We start from the raw sequence: 23,368 nt of genomic DNA, 5'->3' as shown, positions 1-23,368 counted from the left end.
TGTCACTATTAAGGAGTGAGTTGCTTATCACAGAAATGGGTCCCTGATAAAAGGATGAATTTCTCTCTCTCATGCTCTCTTGCCCTTCCACCTTCCATCGTGTGATGACCCAGCATGAAGGTCCTCATCAGATGTGGGCCCCCCGACCTTGGGCTTTCCAGCCTCCAGACTGTAAGAAATTAATTTATTTTCTTTATAAAGGACCCAGTCCGTGGTATTCTGTTACAGCAACACAGGGCAGGGGCTGGCATTGTGGTGCAATGGGTTAATCCCTGCCTGCTATGCTGCATCCCAGATGGGTGCTGCTCCACTTCCTATCCAGCTCCCTGCTAATGTATCTGGAGAAGCAACAGAAAACGGCCCAAGTGCTTGGGTTCCTGCCATCCCAACGGGAGACCCAAATAGAGCTTCTGGCTTCATCCCAGCCCCAGCCATAGCAACATAAAATAGATTGATAAAGAAAATGGGAACCCAGAGTAGGATGGTTACAATAGCAAATACCTGAAAACTTGGAAGCGCCTTGGGAACTGGGTAGGGGGTAGAGACTGGAACAGTTTTTGAGTGAATGTTGGAAATGGTTGGAGCATTAAAAGCGATTCTGATGAGGACAAATTCATGCATCTGCAGAATTAGCATCATGTGAGGGCCCCATTGCAAAAGGGTTGAGGGGTGGGAACTTGAGAGATGATGAGGCCATGAGGACTAGATTAATGTGGGAGTGGGTTCTTTATCTCAGTTCCAGATAAAAGGATGAATTTCTCTTCCCTTTTGTTCTCTGTTCCTATCATCTCTATCATCTATCAATGATCTATCAACCCATCTATGAAGCTGTCATCTACCTATCTGCATCATCATCCTCCTCCTCTTGCCCTTCCTCCCTGACTTATGAGCTGACACTGCATCGAGACCCTCACCAGATGCCTGCTGCATGACCTTGGATGTCACAGCCTCCAGAACTGAAGAAATACATTGTTGTTCTTTGTCAGTGACCCAGTCTTGGGTATTCCAGGATGACAGTCTGCCTGAGTGTCCTCCTCGCGTGGCAGTTGGCTTCCCCCAGAGGGATGGAAGGAGGAGAGGAGAAGGGAGGAGTGGAGTGAGAGTGAGAGTGAAAGAAGCGAGAACCCAGTACAGAAGCCGCCATCCTGTGCCAAGCTGACCTTGGAAGTGACACACCATCATTTCTGCTGTATTCTCTTGGTCACACAGACTAGCTCTGGCACATGACGAGGCCTGCACAAGTGTGTGCACACAGTAGGCAGCATCACTGTGGGCCACCCCGGAAGCTACCTCCCTCAAATAACAAGGACACAGACAGGCTCAGCACTGTGCATAGAAGCCAAGGTCACAGGAAATCGGGGAGGGTGGGGACAGGGCATTTCTCGAAAGGAAATCATGAGTGTGGACCAAAAGCAGACGTGCACCACAAGTGACTGTTGAAATGCACTTCCTTTCCAGCTCACTCAAGGCAGGTGTTGCTGGGGTAAGGTCCAGTCCAAAGAGCTCCATGAATTACCTTTGCAGATCCCCGTTTGTCTCGTAAGAACCTGCACTCCCGCGGACTGATATTCCTAGTCAGCACTTATTTGTGAAAAGGCTCTCACAAGCAATTCCACTGTGATTTATTGATAGGTTTGGGGGATCTTGGGAGTAAACCAATTTTTGAGTGTTTGTCTCACATAAATTGCTTCTGACAACTGCTTATTTTCTCTCTTAAGTTCTCCTTTTCCTGGCACCCTTTTAATTTTTTGGATTTATTGCAGTGAGAGAGTATCAACTATGTCCCAGTATGTTTCCTCTAGAGAGATGTATGGGCAGGATTGCAGCAACCACAGCCATACAAGGGGACTTCAGAAAGTTTGTGTCAACAAGGGGAATTAAAAAGTAAGTTTATTTGGGTACAAAAAAATTTGAAATCTGTACACAGTTTTTTCATAATATGCATTTTCCACGAACTTTTTGAAGATACCCTCTTACAGGGCTAGGGAATCTTTTTTCTGCCAAGGGCCATTTGGATATTTGTAGCATCCTTCATGGGCCACACAAAATTATAAAAAAATAGCCTGGTATAGATTTATTAAATTTTGAGTCCCACCCATGATAGCTTAGGCCGGACCAGACCAAATGGTTTCAAAGGCCTTATATGGCATGTGGGCTGGATGGTCCCCATCCCGCACCTATAGGATGCAACTGAACTTGCCACAGGATGAAAAATGAGTTTAATATTAGGTGTCCTGGAGGCCTTTTCTGCTGTTGGGTTCCTTGGAGTCCGTGTGGGAGCAGCAGAAGCTGTTTCCTCGTTGTGGAGTAATGGCACACAGAGGCCAGGTGGCGCCTCACCCCTTGCACCTGTGGCTGAAGTACTGCTGGTGACATCACAAACACGTCCCCCTACCCCTGAGGCTCCCGGGCATGAGGAGCCACTGTTTGTCTTCCCACCCTCCCTGCTGAAGTTGCCTTCCAGGGACCGCGCAATCAACACCCGAGACAGCTGCTTGAAGGCTTGGCTTTTGTGAAATGTTCCCCCAAAGCGTTTGAAAGCAATAGTAGCAAAGTAGAAGCAATGACTCCTAGGGTGGATAACAAAGTGGTCTTGATGGGGTTTAGTCACACCTACGGGGGAGCTGCGTCCCCTGACTCCCTCCGATAATAAAGCAATGATGCTCAGTATTGGCCTGATTCCTTGCATCAAGCTGGGTGCTTACGCACAGTGAATATTCTGTGCAGCAGGGAGCAGATGACTATGACTTGGGGCAGCTCAGTAGACCATCAAGCCGAGACCAAGGTTTGTCACTCTGCTCAGTTTCCAGAACGGAGTATGTGACATGCGGATCATGCGCCGGGCTGGGCAGCTCGTCTTCAAAACTGATCGGACTTTGGAAAATGTCCCTCCCCATGTTTATTTTGACCTTGACAGATCCCATCCCTTTAATCCTCTAGAAAGCTGAGCAGAGTGGAGGAGAGACGGAACATCGGCATGAGGTGCACTTCCCCTGCATGTGCCGATGCACACCCAAAGGGAGGAAGGAAAGAGGCTGCGGGTGTGAAATTGGCCGCCTTAGCAGCTTCTCGTCGTGTTTGCTGTTGTTTTATGTTTGTGATACTTGGAACTTTGGGGCAAAATGTTACCTATGGCGAGGTGGATTGTAGGATGTGGGTTACTCCTGGGAGTTCTGGGAGAGTTTGAGTTTAGGGCTAGGATCCTTCCTGGAGGACTGAATGGAGTGTGATCAGCCCGTATCTGAGTCTTTGCTCCTGCTCCTGTACTTGGCCTCTGGCAGCTCTGCCCCCACCATGTTCTTCCCGAGGTTCCCTATGCTGGAGCAGCCGAGTTGCAGGGCTTGGATAGGAAGGAGCTGATGACAGCACTCAGGCCAGCCCATGTGAGGAAGATCAGGATCCCGACTCTAGGCTGAGGTCTGACTTCATAGTCAATGAGCTGTGTGAGCTTGGGCAGTTAGTCAACCTCTCTGAACTTCTGTTTTCTTATCAGAATGATGGAGATCTTCATAGTACAGCGCCTCCATAGCCTAGAACACTAAAATGAGGATTTCATCAGGAAATGTAGTGAGTGGCAGCCCCAGGAGAGGGGCTCTGCTTGTTCTAACCCCAGGGCGGGCACCCCATTGTCCAAAAAAAGAGAAACCAGAGCTCCTTGGAGTGGGTGATTCTAGGCTGGGACTAGGAGACACACAAGGTGAGCTCAGAGCATCTTATAAAGCTAGAATGCAAGGAACTCTTCAAAACAATACTTAGGTCAGCCAATTAAACAAGCGAAAACCAAAACAAATACCCAGAATGATGGAGATAAGTCAAAGGAGCCCCAGAGCCAAGTGAAGGGGCTCCCAAGTGGCCAAATCTGGGGCCATTTGAATAACAAAATAGAAAAGATAATATTCAATAACAGTTCTGTTGCCTCGCACAGCCCAGGGGCCTCAGAGCACACGGGGCTGTGATGTTCCAAGTGCTGTATTCTGGGGAGCTGGTGAGGGGGCCTCCACACAGTCCTTGGGGCACCTGCTACCTGTGGCCCCATGAGCTTCCTGGAGAGAGTTCTACCTCTACAGGGCTGTAGGAGGCCATGGGGAGACAATCATCCTATCATTTGGCGAGGCTTTTTGTTAAAGGGAGAAAGGTAATAATTGCAGAAAGTAGCCAGGAGGAAGTAAACAAAATACTTCCCTGCTTAAGACTGCATCCTCGTTCTTAATCCTCTGCTAGGATTTTCTTTTTTAAGATGGAAAAGCCATTTGGCTGATTTTTTTTCCTTTTTTTCATGCAAAGGCCTTCGTGGATGACATTTTCTGGGATATTTGGTCTTCAGCCCTAACACTCTGTTCCCATCATACCCATCTGGCTGCTGCCAAGGCTCTCCAAACAGCCTGGGATAATGGTTGGAGTGGATTGCCCTCCCTGCCAAGGGCTGCACACAGTGGGGCTGATTTTGCCCCTTACCCCAAAGCATTGACGTCAGGTGTTCCTCTCACAGAGCTTTGTCACCGAAAACCAAAACCCTCTGCCCGCACCCCTCCCTGCCCACAGAGCCAGAGCAGTGCTGGTTGGGAGCTGGGGCGGGGCTGGGAGGTGGGTGGGGGTGGGGAGGGGCAGAAAACAAGTGGTCCCAGCCCTGGCCTGCAGGGGGCGTGCAGTCCCGCAGTCCCTCAGGGAAAGGAGTGCTTGAAACAGGTGGCCAGGTGCAGCCACGGCTGAGAGGTGTGATGGGGGCCCTTCTCTGGATGCTAAGGGCCAGGAGAAAGAAATCACTCGGGAAGGTGTTTTTTGGAGCTGTACGATGACAATCACACTTGAGACTGAACGGAGGGAAGAGAGGAAGTGGAGGGTGGTGGAAGGGGTGGAGTTAGAACCGTAGTGTGGCCTTGTCCTGTTTGTGGGTGCTTTTAGCACAGTGAGCCCTGATTCACCCTGTCCTGGAAGTCACTGCACCCAGACTCAGACAGGGCAGGAGCCTGGAGCCCAGGAAGAGGGGCCTTTGAAAGCCCAGGCCTGGGGACCCTGCGGTTGTGTGGACTCCACCCTGGCCCTGAGCCCTGCCTTTACCCAACGCTGGGGACTGACTCGAGCACATCATCCCAACCACCTTTGGCTTTGGCTGCGCCTGTAGCCAGGACCTGTGCGGAAGAGCTGTTGCTGGTGTCTTTCAGCTTCTGAACCATTTTGCTTGACTCTCAGAGGGAGTCTGTGTGCCGCCCCTAAGTGTAATCATAGCAGTCGGTCCTGTCTAGGGTATGCTCATGAATGATAGGCGGAGGGGCTTTCCTCATCCACCCAGGACATGTAATTCACCCCCGAGTCGGTGAGCTCAGCCCTCGCAACTGGCACATTAGCAACCTCACACTAATAACTTTGCTGGCCAAGGCCTGAATCATTACATCACTCCAACGCCAGTCCAGTGTAGACAGATGCCCATGATTTACTACTGTCCAGATACATCCCTGGTGCTGGACCTGGTGTTGCCTCCTGCCACGGTCTGGCCCGCATGGTCTTTGCGGCACCCATTCTGCCCCACCTTCCCTGTGGCCTGTGCCCACTGCTGCACATTCTCTGCTTTCGCGCAGGTAGTTGTACTGGAGCTCCCTCCACCCGCACTGGCTGGAATCCTCATGCTGCAGAGCACAGGGCAAATGTTTTTGCTTTGCTGCAGCCTTCTGTGGTCTCTGCAGCCAAAAGCGACTCTGGCCTCATTAGGACTTCCCCAACCCTTGCTTCCTTTGTCTATCCCTGGCTGTGGCTAATCCTCTGAGCCTGCATCTTTGATGTGGGTCCTCAACTCTCTGAATCGACATCTGTTCAGCAAATATCCATTAAAGCCTACAGTGTTCCAACTACTGTGCTGGATGCTAGCAAAATTAATGATAAACAAGAGGCGACATGAAATGTCAAAAACCCAGTGGACAGTCAGGCAGATAAGCATCTGATTACAATGCACTGTACCAAGGTGCAGGAACAGGATTTGGGGTGTACAAGGGGATGGACAAGAGCCCAGAACTGCCGAAGTTCCTGATATGTCCAAGGACATATGGCACTAATCCCTGGGTGGTCAAAGGAAGGGCCCATGCCAAGGTGTGCTGGGAAATGAAGCTGGATAAGCCTTGTGGATCTGGCCTGTATGGGATATGTGGGTCAAGCTATTCTGCAGGCAGTAGGGAGGCATCAGAAATCAGTAAGTAGTGGAGTGCTGGGTCAGAGCTATATTTGTTAACGTCTTCTTTGACCTGAGAATGTTCTAGTTGTGGCCCAATTGCAGCTGTTAATTTTGGATCCCTAGCAAACCACAGGGTGCCCCACTCTATCCTGGTAGCCGTGGGGTTCTGTCACATCAGCCATCAGCAGGAGCTCCTGTCCCATTACCTAAGTGGAGAAGTGAGTGGGTGGGTTAGGTGCTGGCTTGTGCAGGCCCTGGAATCATACTTGGGTCCACATATGGGCTTTCAGGTCCTGCCTGCTTACCAATAGGCATGGAGAAATGAATGGCCCTGGGCAGGGTGAGTAGGGGAGAGCCGGGATGTGGGCATGCATTGCAGACACTGAGGCTGTCCAAGGTGGGAGAGGGGCTGACCCCCTGGGGAACTAAGCCGCGAGAAGTGGTAGCCCAGGTTCATGAGTGGATCTAAACTGGACCAACAGGGCCTGCTACGTAGCATTGCCTGTCTTACCTGGTTGACCAGATCTTGGACTTGGATATACCCAGGGGCAGCTGGAGCTTGCAGGAACCCAGAAGTATATGTGTTTCACTGGATCTGCATCTGGGGGGCGGGTGTAGCCTAATTCCTTAGCCTACTGGCTCAATGTGGCTGAAGATACCGACTGGCTTCCCGTTGTACCAGGTCAGGTTTCGGTGCTGGAGGGGACTGGGAGTAGATGTGGATATGGGTGGCTGCAGACAGCCAGGGCAGGGGAAATGAGACAGGGCCAACAGTTGTCCTGGTAGCCTGTAGACTTTCTTAAATTAGCTGTGGAGAGAGGGAAGAGGAAAGAGCCAGAAAGCCAGCAGCCAGACTTTTCCATACCATCTGTGACGGGAAGCTGAGAGCTGCCAAGAGAAACCGCGTGCTAGAGCTAATTGGTAGAGCTGGAAAACAGAAGGAACATGCCATCCTGCTAAATCCAGAGACTCCTATACTCCTCTCTCCCTCTTCCCCTCCTCTCCCCTCCCCTCCCCTCCCCTCCCCTCCCCTTCCTTCCTTTCTTTTTTAAACACAAGCTCTGTGGGTGCCTCAGAGTAACAGTACTACTGAGAAAATGCAGATCTCAAGATGTGAGATAGTAAGAAAAGAAACAAGTAAGCTGCTGTGCTAGATGGCGCTGAGTCACGTTGCATAGTTGAATGCAAGGAGGCGCTAACTTTGAGTGTAGGGGTTTGATTTTTAAACTCTTGCTACAACTGGGATTCCTGATTTGTAACACCATGTTGAGGGATATTATTTCCAAGAGAAAATAGTGACAATTAGAGCAGTGTGTACCTTCATTTCTTTCCTCTTTTTATTACTCATGATGAGTAGTTTGTCATGAAGTCCCTGTCTTTGTATCAGGGATAACCAGCCACCCGATTGAGTGAGTTCTCCAAGCGTTGGAGGCATTAGGAAGTTTTTAGATGAATATTTACTTTAAAGCCTTCATAAGGGTTTGCATTCCTCAGGGGTGGATTTTTTCTGCCATTTCCCAAGTAGACGAGGGAACTGGACTTGGTGGACTTGTATGATCTGAACAGAGCAGATAGCTGGTGGTTTGCAAAGCCAGCCTCTAGCTAAGCTTCCTGGTTTCCTGCCATCTTCCTTCCATTCATTCGTTTGTGGACCAGAGTGCTCTCTCTGTAGGCATCTGGGAGTGAACCAGCAGATGTGATTACACCGTGTCTGTTCCTCTGACTCACAGCTGCTTGTTCACTCCCCTAATGCCTACAGTGGCTGGGGCTGCACCTTGCTGAAGCCAGCAGCGGGGGATTTCTCCCGATCTCCCACGTGGGTGGCGAGGACCCAACAGGGCCATCACCTGTCTACCTTCCAGGGTGCACATTGGCAGGAGGTTGGAACTGAGAGCAGAGCCAGGCAGTGGGTTGGGAGGTGAGCATCCCAGCTGGTGTCTAAGCCACTAAGCCAAGCATCTGCCCCTTGCTTGCTTTTTTTCCCCCTTCTTCCTAATAAACACCAGTATAGGGAGGAGCTGTTCCCTTCAAAAGCTGCCTATAGTGTTTCTGTCTCTCTAGAGACAGAGGAGAGACTTTTTTTTATTAGATTCAGAATAACACTTTCATGGGCCTTTTGGTTATGAAACTCGTAAATCCCATACTGTCTTCTGGAATGGAGTATTTTAAGGCAACAAGGACCTAAATGTTTCTGTATAATTAAAATGTCTTCACTTAGGGCACAGCTACAAATCTCAGATGATTTTCTCTGATAAACAATTTTTTTTTTCTTGTTTGGGAGCTTCACAAAACCCGATGCCTGGCCTCCAGGGTGGAGAGACCCGGTTTTCTGGGACTTGAGTTGGCCTCTTTTTCGTGACCATTGAGGGTGATTTCCTTGAAGGGTGTAAGAGTCTGGGGCACCTGGGTGTTGCACAAATCCAGTCACCAATTCTTCAGTCTTTTAGAGCGTAACTCACCACCCTCGAGTCACTGCATCAGGCCTGTGGCTAAAGGAAACCGAGGCTCCAACCGTGGTGTCCTCGGCCAGGAGGCTGGCCAGCCTGGCCCTGACGCCAGCCTCCAGAAGCGGAGAGATTTGAACTGGGACTTGAACAAGGCACGTGCCCCTGCTTGTCCACTTCCCTGAACACACTCGCTGTTAGTCTGCAGTCCTGGGAACACTTGATCACACTCTTCGGTTTATGTTCACATTTCCCTCTCTGGCCAAGATGAACCTCCCTGAAGACTCCTTTGCAACAGTGTTTCCATAAATACAGCAGAGGAGCAGCCTGAAGCTCAGACAGAGCCCTGCCTTTGTGCACCAGGAACCTGTGGGGCACAACAGAACCGTGGATTAAAAACGTGCAGTCGTCATGTCAGGGAATGCCAGATGCATCAGCCAGGAATAGGCCCCGCATCAGCCAGTCCAACCCCCGAGATGCCACCTGCTCTCACTTTTCTAAAAGGTGTTTGTAAGTCTGCACGGGTGAAGAATCTACAGGGAAATAGGACAACACCCAAGTGTAAAAGAGTCTCCTGTGGGCAGAAACTGCCCCTGGCTTATAAAGTCACACCAACGGGAAAAACACACCGTGGTTAAGTTCACTCATTTTGCAATCAGAAGACGTGGGTTTGAGCCCTGAGTGTTTCACCCATTGGTTGTATGACCTTGTGTAAGCTGTTATACAATTTTCAGAACAACTGGAGAGGAAAGTGTTATAAGTTCCATTTAAAATTAAAGAAAATGAGGGATGAGTGTTGTGGCACAACAGATTAATTGCCTCTCGGGGTGCCCACATCCCATTTTAGATCTCCATTTTGAGTCCCAGCTATTCTGTTTCCAATCCCGCTCCCTGCTAATGCATCCGGAAAGGCAATGGGTGGACGATGGTCCAAGTACTTGGGTCCCTGCCACTTGCTTGGGAGACCTGGATGGAGTTCCTGGCTCCTTGCTTTGGCCTGGCCCAGCCCCAGCTGTTGCAGGCATTTCAGGAGTGAACCAGTGGATGGGAGAGCTGTCTCTCTGCCACTCTGCTTTTCAGGCAGATACATCTTTTTTAAAAATAAGGAAAATGAGATGTGAAGAGGCTGTGGAAGATGCATTGTACTGTGCACTCAGCAGTGAGCCTGTGGCATGTACATGGTCGTCACTGACGGTTGCTGCTGCTGCCACTGGCCTTGTCCCCAGGAACCTCCCAGCACAGAGCAGACCCCTCGGCACAGTGATGATGATGACAGAAATCTTGCGTTCCCTTTTTTAGAAACTTATAAAATTGGAAAGTGAGGGAGGGAGAGAGAGACAGAGGGAGAGAGAGGGAGAGAGAGGGAGGGAGGACTCAGTTAGGCTAAACTGAATCCATGCGCTAAGAACCTGATTCAGGCCTATGTGGGTGGCAGGAATGCAGCTCCTTGACCCATTACCTGCTGCCTCTCAGATCTACACTGGTAGGAGGCTGGAATTGGGGGCTGGAGTGGGGAACCAAATCCAGGTACTCCAATATGCAACGTGGGTGTTCAGGGAACTCTTAACTGCTGGTCCAAATGACTGCCCCAAGCAACCTTGCACTTATAAAGCGCTTCAAGATTCATGAAGTACTTCTAAGTTCTGTAAGCAGCGGAGGGCTGCTCCTCCATTCCTTCCTCTTCCATCTTTTTATTTATTTATTTTTTTTTTTTGACAGGCAGAGTGGACAGTGAGAGAGAGAGACAGAGAGAAAGATCTTCCTGTTGCCGTTGGTTCACCCTCCAATGGCCGCCGCAGCCGGTGCGCTGCGACCTGCGCACCGCACTGATCCGATGGCAGGAGCCAGGTGCTTCTCCTGGTCTCCCATGTTGTGCAGGGCCCAAGCACCTGGGCCATCCTCCACTGCACTCCCTGGCCACAGCAGAGAGCTGGCCTGGAAGAGGGGCAACCGGGACAGAATCCGGTGCCCCGACCGGGACTAGAACCCGGTGTGTCGGCGCCGCAAGGCGGAGGATTAGCCTACTGAGCCGCGGCGTCGGCTCTCCTCTCCCATCCCACACTCGCCTCCCATCTCCAGGTGGCCTGGTCTCCAGGGAGAGGAAGAGAGTGGAGAGGAGGTGTAGCAGGTGTCATCCCTGCCTACCCTGGAGAGGGGGCAGGTGCCCAACACTAGCTCAGATGGGAGTGGGGTCTGTGAAGGATCCCTCTGGGGCCCCTTCCCCTGGGAGGTCCTGGACCCACTGCATGGCTCCCGGGTGCAAGTGGTGCAGGTGATGGCCCCAGGGCATTTTGATTTCCCCGCTTAACTTCTGTTTCTTGAGGCCACCTCTCACACTCGCTGCCTCTTTTGTGGTCACTTCCTCCACCTGCAGGGTCCTGTGAAGACACCCCGAGCCTCACCACCTTCTGCAGGGTCCGCTCTGGTTGGAGGGACACCCCGCCTTCCCCAGGGCTCTGGGATGAGGGCTGCTCCCGCCCACTCAGGGTGCCTGGGGTAGGCTTTCCAGAGAGCCCCAGGCAGGGTTCCGCACCCATCTCTGGGTTCTTCCAGCAGTTCCCTGGAAGCCCACCATCCGACGGCAGGACCTTCTCCCTTTCCTGGCAGGGGAGGGACTCCCACCCCTCCAGGGCACAGAGATCCTCACTGCACCTTCTTGGTGCCAGTGCCTTCTCCCCTGGGGACACTGCAGTCTTCCCTGTGAGGTACCTGAACTCCCATCCTCAAGCTTTCTCAGAACAGGCCAACTCTGCCACGCCAGCGTCCTCAGCTCCCCCTGTGCTGTGGCTCCTGATGACTTCACAGGAGAGAGGCCCGAGATGAGCCAGATCCATGGGCAGAGGGACAAGGACATGGTGGCCATGGGTCCCCTCACCTCAGTGCAGTCTCCCTACAGGGATACTGGGCCCCGCATGACCCTCAAGAGCATCACAGACCTTAGGAGTCACCCTGGAGACTGTCAGGCCCCCTAGACAGACGTGATGATGGGAGGCATAGTCCTTCTAATTTAACAACACTTGGGCACAAATCCTTCCTAAGCAAATGTCCTGGGGCCCTGATGCTAAGTCTGGTCAGATTCTCACTTCAACATGAGACACCATGTCCAAATAATTCCCCTCTGATCAGCAACATCCCATTGGAGACAAGAAGAGGGTCTTGTTGGGCCAGCAGTGAACCCAAGAGGGCAGAAGTTTAGAGCACAGGGAGGAGCCTGAACTTGTCCCAGGAGATGAGGGGATGTGTGACCCTCTGGGAACCACAAGGGGCGCTGTTTGGCTGTGAGAGATGGGGAGAAGAAGGGGCAGCAGTGAGAAGTGAGGCTGGGGACCAACCTAGACCCCAGCCAATGGGAGGCCTTGTTGGTCACGCCAAAAATTCTAAACTCGGCTCTGAAACCAGTGGGAGCCATTGTGAGATCGTAAGCAGGGAACTGTCAGGGTAAGCCTTCTGCTTTAGAGAGTGCTCTGCCTGCTGTGGGACGCATAGCCGCCATGGGGCGAGACCAGCGCGTGGAAGGGGATGAGGCTGGAAGTTCAGCAGCCAGGGCCAAGCCTGGGCCTGGCAATGGCAGTGAGGCAGAGTGGGAGGCTTGGGAAGAGAGGCAGGAGGTGAATCAGCAAGGCGGGGACAGGCGGTAGGCACTTAGCTTAGCGGTAAAGATGTCTGCACCCCACTTTGCAGTGCTGGGTTCCATTCCCTGCTCCAGCTGCTGATGCTAGCTCCCTGCCAGTGCACATCCCGGGAGGTGCTGGCTCCAGTGACTGGGATCCGATCACGCACATGAGAGACTTGGATTAGGTTCCTAGCTCCAGCCAGGCCGAGCCTCAGCCATTGTGTGTAAAACAGCAGGTGGGGACTGTCTCTCTCTGTCTCTCTCTCTCTCTCTCTCTCAAATTAATAAATAGATAAACAAGGAGAAGGGAGGGGACTGGCCTGTGTTGTTGAGTGGCCGATGGCGGCGCTGGCTGAGGTGGGGAGGACAGGACGCACAGGTACGTAGTCTGATTTGCTCTGGGTTGGGTCCCCCCAGCCCCTCCACCAAGAATGGTCCTGGAGCCCCACATGCCTGGATAACCCTAAATCCCTCCAGGGCCCTAATTTCATGAGAGAACAGCTCTCTGCACTGGCTTGTCCCTTCTTTCTCAGCAAGGACCCCATGGCTGCTGCACCCCGAGTCCTCGTCATCTTAGTGTGGCATCAGCCACCTCATTTCTTGGCATGCTCTTTGGTTAAGCTGCCAAGCTGTGTCTTCCACATGTTTTTGGAATGAAAACTAACTTTTAAGTCTACAAATTGGGTGCTTCCAACTTGATTCAGACCCCACTGGGGACATTGAGCCCAACCATAGGTCTGATTATGTTAGAGCAGCAGAGGTCTTGTTCACCTTTTTCTTTTCTTTACCTATTTAACACACTCAAAGCTTAATGATTTTTAAATACAAAGGAAGCATCACTTTTGACAGAGGCTAAATATCAACCAGGTTTCTCCTCCTGTCACGTGGAAAGACTGCATTTCCCAAATTCCAAGGTGATTAGGCTGGAGCTGTACAGCTGGGGTTTGGCCAATGAAATGAGAAGGGCAGAGCCGTGAATGGCTGCTAGGCCTGGCTTGGAACCCAGTGTACAGTGGCCCACACTCTCTCCTCCCCAGCTCTAACAACTCTTTTTGAAGTCCATATGTTTAAGACAATGGCCTGGCCGGCGCCGCGGCTCACTAGGCTAATCCTCTGTCTGTGGTGCCGGCATCCCGGGTTCTAGTCGTAGTTGGGGCACCGGATTCTGTCCTGGTTGCCCCACTTCCAGGCCAGCTCTCTGCTGTGGCCCGGGAGTGCAGTGGAGGATGGCCCAGGTCCTTGGGTCCTGCACCTGCATGGGAGACCAGGAGAAGCACCTGGCTCCTGGCTTCGGATCAGCATGGTGCGCCTGCCGCAGCACACCAGCCGCGGCGGCTGGAGGGTGAACCAATGGCAAAGGAAGACCTTTCTCTCTGTCTCTCTCTCTCTCACTGTTTACTCTGCCTGTCAAAAAAACAAAAACAAACAAAAAAAGACAATGGCCGTGCAAGGTGGAAGGGGTTAGATCCCTGCATTACCTGCTGGAAGGGAGCTCCCTATCTGCTACAATGGGACTTGAATAAGGACTAAACCTGTTGGACCCAGTCACTGAGACTTGAGAGTTGTTATGTAAGGCCATTCTAATACACCAATATGACATCAGCTCGAGGCTTTCTCCAGGGATTAGTAATCTTCCCTTTTGCTGAATTTTTGTATTGGAACTTGCTTGCTGGAGCCTCATGTGGTCATGAGAAGACACACAGCGCAGCAGTATAACTTCCTGTGGCAAACACTGCACCCTCTCATTGCAGACTTTGAAAACAGAATGCATAGATTTAGTTTATAAAATTTTGTTTATGTTCTTTATTTGAAAGGTGGAAGAGGGGAGACAGAGAGAGGGAGATATCTCCCATCTGTGGTTCGCTCTCTTAAGTCTTCTCAACAGCTGAGGTGTGTCCAGGCTGAATCCAAGACCAAGCCAGTCGATCTGGCGCTCCCACATGGGAGACTTGAGCCATTACCTGTCACCTCCCAAGGTGTGCACTATCAGGAAGGTAGAATGGGGAGCAGAGCTGGACCTGAAACTCAGGCCCCCAGTGTGGGATGTGGGCATGCCAAATGGTGTTTTAACTACTACCAAATCCCAGCATATATAGATTTTAATATGAGTAGCTACACACCCATGCACCCAGACACATTTCCAAAGCGAATTCTTGAAGCACACTGTCCGACAAGGACATGCTTTGGGAAAATTTATATATACTAAGCCACAGTCAAGAAAAGGGAAGTAGGAAAAAAAAAAAAAAGACCTCTGTGCTTCAGGACAGGGTTGTCTTTCAACTTGGACGTGTGATGCTGGCCCTCTATGGATTACGCCCCCAAGCTTCCCTGTCTCAGCACCTGTCTCCTAGCAGGGGTGACCTTGGCTACCCTGCAAGTGTGGGTTGCTGTCACCAGGGGCACAGTGGAGTGTGTCTTTCCTTTCTGGCTCAAGGGCCGACATGTGGGCGGTGGGCCTGCTAAGGTTAGGATGACTTGAGCTGAAATGAGTTTTGGAGAAATCAAAATGGCTGTTCATATAGACAAACTGCTGAAGCTGTAATACTTAACATCTTGTTCTTCTCTAAGGGAGGGAAGTGAATTTTGTCTGCCTGGGGATTTCAGGATGTGTCCATGGCAGAATGGAGGGTGGGGAATAATTTTCCAGGAAGGGTTACTGGAACCCCAGGGAGAAAAAAATCATGAAGTGTAGGATTCTTATTTTTAAAGATTGATTTATTTATTTGGAAGGCAGAATTGGAGAGAGGTTTTGCAGTTGCTGGTTCACTCCCCAGATGGCTGAAGCAGCTGAAACTGGATAGGTTCAAATCCAGCAGCTAGGAGCTACTTTCAGGTCTCCCATGTGGGTACAGGGCTCCAAGCACTTGGGCCATCTTCTGCTGCTTTCCCAGGTGCATTAGCAGGGAGCTGGATTGGAAGTGGAGCAGCTGGGACTAGAACTAGTGCCCATATAGGATGCTACACCACAACACTGGCCCCAGAAGTATAGGATTCTTTAAAAAAAAAATCAGACTATCAAAACCCATGATAAAAGTTCATTATTTCCTTTTTTTTTTTTTTTTTGACAGGCAGAGTGGACAGTGAGAGAGAGAGACAGAAAGGTCTTCCTTTGCCGTTGGTTCACCCTCCAATGGCTGCTGCAGCCGGTGCACCGCGCTGATCCGATGACAGGAGCCAGGTACTTATCCTGGTCTCCCATGGGGTGCAGGGCCCAAGTACTTGGGTCATCCTCCACTGTACTCCCTGGCCACAGCAGAGAGCTGGCCTGGAAGAGGGGCAACCGGGACAGAATCCTGCACCCCGACCGGGACTAGAACCCCGGGGTGCCAGCGCCGCAAGGCGGAGGATTAGCCTAGTGAGCTGGCCAAAAGTTCATTATTTCCAGCTTACAGCCGTCTGCGAGAAGCAGAAGTAGCGGTCAGCAAGATTGAGAGAGAAACAGAAATGGAAAAGGAAATGAGAAATGGGTAAAAGCATGTTTCTCTCTGCTTTTCTTGATTTCTGTTTCTTTCAAGTGCTCTCTGTACACACACACACAGTTATAACTCGTAGTTTAAAATGAGTAAAGATTGTCTGAAACTCTCCTAATTCTACTTTCTCTCCCAGATCTGGAAACCACTGTATTCTGGAGCGTTTCTCTTTTCTCACTTTCTGATAAACATTCGGGTTGAAAACACCCCGCTCTTTGTTTTTAGCTGCCCCTTTACCTAAATGAGCTGGGATGCCCCTCCTTTCCAATATAAAGCCATTTTCCCTTGATTGGTTTTTAAAGACTTTTCAGGCTGAAATCATAAATTTGAGATGGAATTTTTGCTTACTGCTCCTTTGGACAGTCCAGATTTACGTGGTCTGTGCTGATGAAATTCAGCTGGGGGTCAGAGCTGACTCATGGTTTGAAATGATCTGTTCCCAGTTTCGGGCTGGTCTGCTTTGCTTTAGATTTTTAAACCCGGCACCTTTCTTTAGAGCTTCGGGGGAGGGGTCGGCAGCCCTGGATTCGAATGCACTAGCCATGTGGTAGACCTTGACCCCCTGAACCTGGCTGCTCCCAGTGGATTTGCCGCGGATTATCTGGTTCTCACGTTCAAAGGCTGAGGACCCAGACTGACCCATGGCTGCCAGAGCCGCTGGACTTTGCTTGTGGTGACCTTTGCCCTCTCGCTCTTCTCACTTTGTGTTTTCAGATCGCTTTGTGCTCGCCCCCTGCAGAGATGGCCAGGGGCAGGTGAAGGCAGAGCCTGAGCCCTCCTGCATGGATCAGGACAGGAGAGTTTGGGGAAGGAGGTTAAGTGCTGCTTGAATTTAGATGACTTATGATTCGAATCCGACTTCTATTAGATTATTTGTGGCTTTGAATTCTCAAGTTAATTCAATCCAGTGTCTGAAAAAACTTAAAAATCAGCTACGTTGGTGTGACATCATTGGAGTGAAACCACCTTCATGTATCTTGAATTTTTGTTCTCCTTGCAAGCCATCTTGCTATCATGTTAGACATTTTTGCCTTCCACAGTGGAGAAGCTGGGCCCCTGTGCTGTCCAGCGTGTCCACCGAACTTGAACTGACATTGCTCACTAGCTTCAATGTGATGCACTCAGTATATTATGCATTATGTGGAAATAGCATGCCCTTGGTCTATTTAAACCTCTACAAACATGAAGTTGACTTCTTGAGTTGATTTTCTTAGGAACATGGGTCTTGGGGCTGGCACTGTGATGCACCAGTTCAAGTGCCAGCTGCTCCTCTTCCAATCCAGCTCTCTGCTATGGCCTGGGAAAGCAGTAGAAGATGGCCCAAGTCCTTGGGCCCCTGCACCCGTGTGGGAGACCCGGAACAAGCTCCTGCTCCTGGCTTCGGATCGGCTCTGCTCTGGCTGTTGTGGCCATCTTGGGAGTGAACCAGCAGATGGAAGACGTCTCTCTCTCTGCCTCCACCTCTCCTTCTCTCTCTATGAAACTGACTTTCAAATAAATAAATAAAATCTTTTAAAAATGAATATCATTTTTCTATTTGATGCTTTATCAATTGTGTGACCTGCAACAGGGATCTGGACAAATTGAGAAGGCGAAGAAAAATTATACCCTTTGGCCAGGCCACGTGCATTCTGGGGCATTTAGCGTGTGTAAAATGCAGTACTCCTGCATCGCTGTGTGCACCTGTAGGTCATATTTCAAACTCTGCACTGAATGAACTTATCTGCGACCTCTCCCCATCGCCTTCATTGCCTCTGACAGATCTGTCTCCGGCTGGTGTTGACTTCTCCCTGCGGAGCGGGACCAGCATTAATCTTGCGGGCTTCTCTTAGGCGGAGGGCTGTTCTTTCTTTACTGAGATTTTAAAGCAGAGTTTCCACTGACCTTTGAGTGATTTGTCATGTGTAGAAACCAATTGCTTGAGTATAGCTGGGGTCACGGGCAGTACTGCTTTTGCCAGGATGGGAGACTCGATTTTGTCATTCTTCCCTGCGTAAATCAGAGTGAGGGCACTGCCAACAGGAGCATTTATTATTTAGCTTGGAAGAGATGCTTTGGAACTGTTCTGATTAGCCGCTCTTCTCCAGGGCTGGTGAAGTAACTTCATCTTGTCTCCTGGAGCCTCTCCCAAAGCCTGGCAGTCGCAAGTGCGAATGCAGTGCTGCTAGCCTCCTGTTACTGCCGCAGGCCTCTCGGTAGCTGAACTTTGCGATGGACCAGACTTTCGGCCATGGAGAGTGAAAGGATTGTGTCTGCATGGGCAGACATGGAGAAGACCAATAGAACTGTCCAGAGGGATAGTGGTGATTTGCCAAATGAATGGACAGTGTGCAAAGCCAGACAATACTTAGTAGGTTCTCCCTGTTAGTGACTGTCTTGTTGTTCTGGTTTCTTGCTGAATTGTTTAGGGAATGATCTCCATGGCCCATTTCATAGAAAGGTTCAGTTTTCCCTAGTAAAAAGGATTTCCTGGGTATATATATTTTTAAATGACAAAACCTCTGTGATTTATTGAATGTTGACACTGCTTTTCATCCCCCACCACAGTTCTTTGTAGGATTAAAAGCAAACAATGAGAGCTGCAGAGAGTAAGGGCTGGAGCTCCCAGCAGGGTTAATCCCCTGCCCAAATGTCTCAAGCCCAGGTGTTCTTTACCCAGAGCCTGCCAGGCGGGAAGCCACCCCCTTGGGGTCAGGTACCAAGTCAAGGGATTGCTTTGCACGATTTGCAAATTCGTGCTGACCCCTCCTCCTGAGCTCTCTGTTATGTGGACCGCCTCTGGCATTGCTACTCTCTGATTTCTGTCCTCCCTTCCTCTTTTGGTGTGATGTCAAACGTTGTATGGTCTCTGTCCCTGTGAACCTGGATTAGCAATCTTGGCTCTGTGGTGCCCATTCCATCATCAGGTCACCTGTGTGCACGCAGATGGTCTCCAGCATAGGACTGTTCAACTTAACTGTGGTGCAGTACACATTCTGTAGAAACCATCCTTGGAGTGTTAAACGTGGGTCTTTTCTGGGCTACAGCTTGTGGCCCAATCCTTTCCCATGATGCTGGGCAGTGGCGGGGAGAGCAGCGAGCAGTCTGACTGTGGGGAAACCCCCATGCTCCGCAGGGCACTGTGCTGATGAGCCAGGATGCGCGGGAGGTCAGGTGCGTTCAATGTGTTTTCCTCCTAGCAGATTTTCACCTGACCACAGGCTCATGGGGACATCACCCCATCATAAGACAGTGAGTGTCTGTGTTTTGTTCCAAGACCCTTACAAACTAGTTCTGTCCCTTTCAGTGTTGATTTTACCTAGTCCAAGTCTTTGAAATGGAATGAGACAATAGTTCCCACTGATAAGGCAATTAACAGCAGAATGTTCGTAATTAAGAAAGCATTCCTGGCCAGTGTTGTGGCCCAGTGGTTAAGTTGTGCCGTGCAATGCCAGCATCCCGTATCAGAGCCCCTGTTCTGGTCTCAGCTGCTCTGCTTCTGATCCAGCTTCTTGCTGATGTACATAAGAAGGCAGCAGAAGACGACTCAAGTGCTTGGGCCCCTGCCACCCACCTGAGAGATCTGGATGGAGTTCCAGGCTCCTGGCTTCTGCCTGGCCCAGCCCTGGCTGTTGTGGCCATTTGATGAGTGAACCATTGGCAGGAAGATCTCTCTCCGCTTTTCAAATAAATAAAAATCTTAAAGAGTTTGCTAATACATTGGAAAGAGTCTAAAATGAATAGGAAAGTACTTGTTTACTGTTGCTGTCTATCCACTTTAAAAATATTTTTGTTGTTACCCATAAAGGTAATAATGAAAATAAGTCACTGCTATGTTGAAGAGCCTTTGTGTTTTCATCGTGGGGGGATTTCTGTCTCGGGTGGGGGCACTCAGGCAGGGAGTGAGTTTTCATCCTGACTTCTGCACTCTGATGCCCTTGTGTTTTAGCAGGGGGAGAAAAGGATAAAGAACGAAGCAAGCACATAAACATGAAGCACATGGGGACCCCCCCCCCCAAGTGTGTCCCGAGTGCACTCGTCTCCCAGCTCCCCGCTCTCGGAAGCCCTGCACCCAGGGGAGCCCTCCACCCTGATGCTTTCTCACCACCAAGCCCAGCAGCAACAGGCAGGCCCAGTCCACACAGTCTACCAAGGAAGCTCTCACAGCCTCATCTTCCACGTCTATGAAGTGGGTGAGTGATACTGGGTCTTTAAGATCTTCCAATGTCTGTGATTTTGAGGCTGTGAGGAACTGAGGTGGGTGGAAGGGGAACAGAGATGGAGTTTTCCCTATCCTGTATCCATAACGGTGTGTTCCAAGTGGGGTTCTTTTGCATATATATTTTAACTTCTTAAAGTGAAAGGTCACATGTTCCTCTCCAATCCTCCCCCCACTTTTTAAAGATTTTTTTGTTGTTGTTTATTTGAAAGGCAGAGTCAGAGGCAGAGAGAGAAAGAGATCTTCCATCCGCTGTTTCACTCCCCAAATGGCTGCAATGACCAGAGCTGGGATAATCCAAAGCCAGGAGCCAGGAGCTTCTTCCAAGTCTTCAAGTGGATGCAAGGACCCAAGCACTTGGGCCATCTTCTGCTGCCCTCTCAGGCACATCAGCAGGGAGCTGGACTGGAAATGGAGCAGCTGGGACTCAGACCAGCACCCATATAAGATGCCAGCACTGTAGGTTTTACCTGCTACACTATAGCGCCAGCCCCAGTCCCACCTTTTTTTTCAAAACCGTGTCTGGTGTGGGACTGAGAGCCCAGACTACGTCTAGGTAGCACCTGCACATTACAGTTCTTACTGTCTTCCTCACCGTTGCTGTTGCCATGGCTACCACGTGCAGAGCCCCCACGTGCCTGACACCGTATAGTGTGTTTGCACCTACCATCTCGCCTAATCCCTCCTATAACCCCACAAAGCAGACTGAGTTCCCACTTCCGGATAAGCCAACGGAGACTGGAGCAGTCAAGTGATTGCCAGTAAGTGGCAGAACTGGAATTCGGCCCGCGCCGCGGCTCACTAGGCTAATCCTCCGCCTAGCGGCGCCGGCACACCGGGTTCTAGTCCCGGTCGGGGCGCCGGATTCTGTCCCGGTTGCCCCTCTTCCAGGCCAGCTCTCTGCTGTGGCCAGGGAGTGCAGTGGAGGACGGCCCAGGTGCTTGGGCCCTGCACCCCATGGGAGACCAGGAAAAGCACCTGGCTCCTGGCTCCTGCCATCGGATCAGCGCGGTGCGCCGGCCGCAGCGCGCCGGCCGCGGCGGCCATTGGAGGGTGAACCAACGGCAAAGGAAGACCTTTCTCTCTCTCTCTCTCTCACTGTTTACTCTGCCTGTCAAAAAAAAAAAAAAAAAAAAAAAAAAAAAAAAAAGAACTGGAATTCAACCCAGACGTAGTCACCAGACTCACTCTTTCAGTACAGTATATTGAATTGTGCTTTTGTGCAAATCCATAGCAAAAAGATGTTTACTAATCAAATGTTTATTAACCAAATGCTCACCTGCTTGAGAGCCACTGCCCTATCTGAAGTCTCCCCGTCCCAAGTCTGCTATTCTATTTCAGCCTTGTTTCTCCTCACACCACTGCTCACTATCTAGTAGCCATGTATGATGTATTTATCTGTTTCCTGCCTCACTGGCTGGAGGGTACCATATAGAAAGATGGGGCTTTGCTTTGTTCCCTGCTGTAGCTCCAGTCCCTAGAGCACTGTCTGCTGTCTCGTTGCTGCTCGATAAATACAAATGAACGAAGGATGGATGTGAGGAGGCAGGACTGCGAGAAGAAGGGAAAGATACATGGCCCTGCAGAGAAGAGGCTGAGGGGCTGGCGCTGTTTGCACAGCGGGTTAACGCCCTGGCCTGAAGCGCCGGCATCCCATATGGGCACCCGTTCGAGACCTGGCTGCTCCACTTCCCATCCAGTTCTCTGCTATGGCCTGGGAAAGCAGTGGAAGATGGCCCAAGGTCCTTGGGCCCCTGCACCTGCATGGGAGACCCGGAGGAAGCTCCTGGCTCCTGGCTTTGGATTGGCACAGCTCCGGCCGTTGCAGCCAACCGGGGAGTGAACCAGCAGATGGAAGACCTCTCTACCTCTCTCTGTGTAACTCTGACATTCAAATAAATAAATAACTCTTAAAAAATAATAAGTTAAAGGTCTTAAATTAAAAAAAGAATAATCTGAGAGAGAAAGAGAGAGAAGCAAGCTTGTGCCCGGGGTGTGGGGAAGATCCCACGATGGTTGGAGGCTAGGAGACTTTGCATGGGTTAGGGTGGTGGGTGATGAGCTGACCACTGGAGCTTTGCTTGAGTGTTACTGTGTAGCCAACCCTCCTAAAATGCCCTTTCTGTACAGTCAGCCCTCTGTGTGGACAGGGTCTGTATGTAATGAATGCAACCAACTGCAGGTGGAATATAGGAAAAAAAAACCCTGCAGCTCTGCTGAGCAGGCAGGGGCTTTGTTTTCTTGTCATCACTCCCTAAACAACAGAGTAACACCTATCTACATGGCGTTTACATGGGATCAGGTATGAGAAATCTGGGGCTGATTTAAAGGATACAGGAGGACATGCGTCGTTCTGTGCAGACCGTCGTTTTATGGACGGGACTTGAGAGTCTGAGCGTGGTGGTGTCTGGGAGGAGGGGAGGGACTCAGAGCCCATCCCCCATGGATGTGGAGGGACAGCCTTTTCTCTCATATGGTCTGCTTCATGGCTGCTGCTTACTGAGGACAGAACCCCGGTCCTTCTATTCAACCACATCAGAGGGAGCCGGAGAAACACGTTACCCACCAGGAATCGGGGTCACAGAGGTGTCGGGGACACTAAACCTGGCTTCCTTCTCCAGGTCGGTCTTCTTCCTGCATCACCGTCTCCCTGGGGAAGCAGGAGCGCCCCAGAGGCTGGTAGCCGAGGTGAGGGTGCCAGTGCAGACGCTGCAGGCTCACGCACAGTCATTCCTGAGGAACGAGAGGCCTCACTTCACTTCTTTACGGCAGATGAGATGATGATGGGTGTGAGGGTGTCTGGGAAGGAGCAGTGTGCCTTCCAAAGGTGGCGGTGGCGGGATAGGTAGCAATCGCATAACAGGAAGCGTCTGCTTTCTCTGAGCAACATCAGCGTGTGTTGGCCTGCAAAGTGAGAAGGGCTTTGTGTGCACGCTGCCCTGGTTACACGTGATCAATCCTTGCAAGGAGGGAAGCTAGGACCGCCAGGGGGCACTTCTCCTGGTGTCCAGATGGGGTGCCACTGAGCAGGGCGCGGAGACCTTCCCTAGGCCTCCAGCGGAACTGACAACTCCATGGGGGCGGGAGGAGTTTCTGTCCACTGCAAGGCCCACGGTAGCCCTCTCCAGCATGTGTGGCCAGGAGAGGAGACAGGCAGGACACCCGACAGGTAAAGCGAGATAACCTGAAGTGGCCTCAGTGGGCTGCCTTACGTGGGAATACCGGCCTCTTGACTCACAGAGTTCATCCATATTTTGGTGTCTTCGGATGATATTTTCCTGTCCAATCTGGAAGTGTAGTGCTGTGAACAAGTGTAGGTCTCAGAAGGGTGCTTTGTGTGCAGAGAAGAAAATAAAGCAGGCAACGAAGTACCCTGCCATTGTAGGAACTGCTGGTTTCTGTTGCAAAGTGTGGTTTTAGTAAGGGGTGCACTGTCCAGAGAAATGCACACACCAGGTGAAAATAAAACAAAAGCGTTTT

The 23,368-nt window shown here is 50.8% G+C and overlaps 1 long non-coding RNA gene across 3 annotated transcripts in view; it reads left to right on the top strand.

The window, feature by feature from the left end:
* Nucleotides 1–21,771, top strand: part of LOC149126818 (uncharacterized) — a 58,403-nt gene extending 36,632 nt beyond the window's left edge. Inside the window, exons 3-4 of one of the 3 annotated variants that reach the window (XR_016234274.1) lie at nucleotides 19,619–19,862; nucleotides 21,357–21,771. This is a non-coding gene — a long non-coding RNA (uncharacterized LOC149126818). Of the gene's footprint in view, nucleotides 1–16,904; nucleotides 17,181–19,618; nucleotides 19,863–21,356 lie in introns of those variants that run through there. The other 2 variants (XR_016234273.1, XR_016234272.1) reach the window with 2 other exon arrangements.
* Nucleotides 21,772–23,368: the final 1,597 nt, after the last annotated feature.

The sequence above is a fragment of the Oryctolagus cuniculus genome, chromosome 5 (assembly GCF_051225735.1).
Source record: "Oryctolagus cuniculus isolate XC-2025 breed Fujian yellow rabbit chromosome 5, ASM5122573v1, whole genome shotgun sequence".
NCBI lineage: Eukaryota > Metazoa > Chordata > Mammalia > Lagomorpha > Leporidae > Oryctolagus > Oryctolagus cuniculus.
Note: the sequence above shows the minus strand (reverse complement) of the source record. Positions and strands in the feature narration are given on the sequence as shown.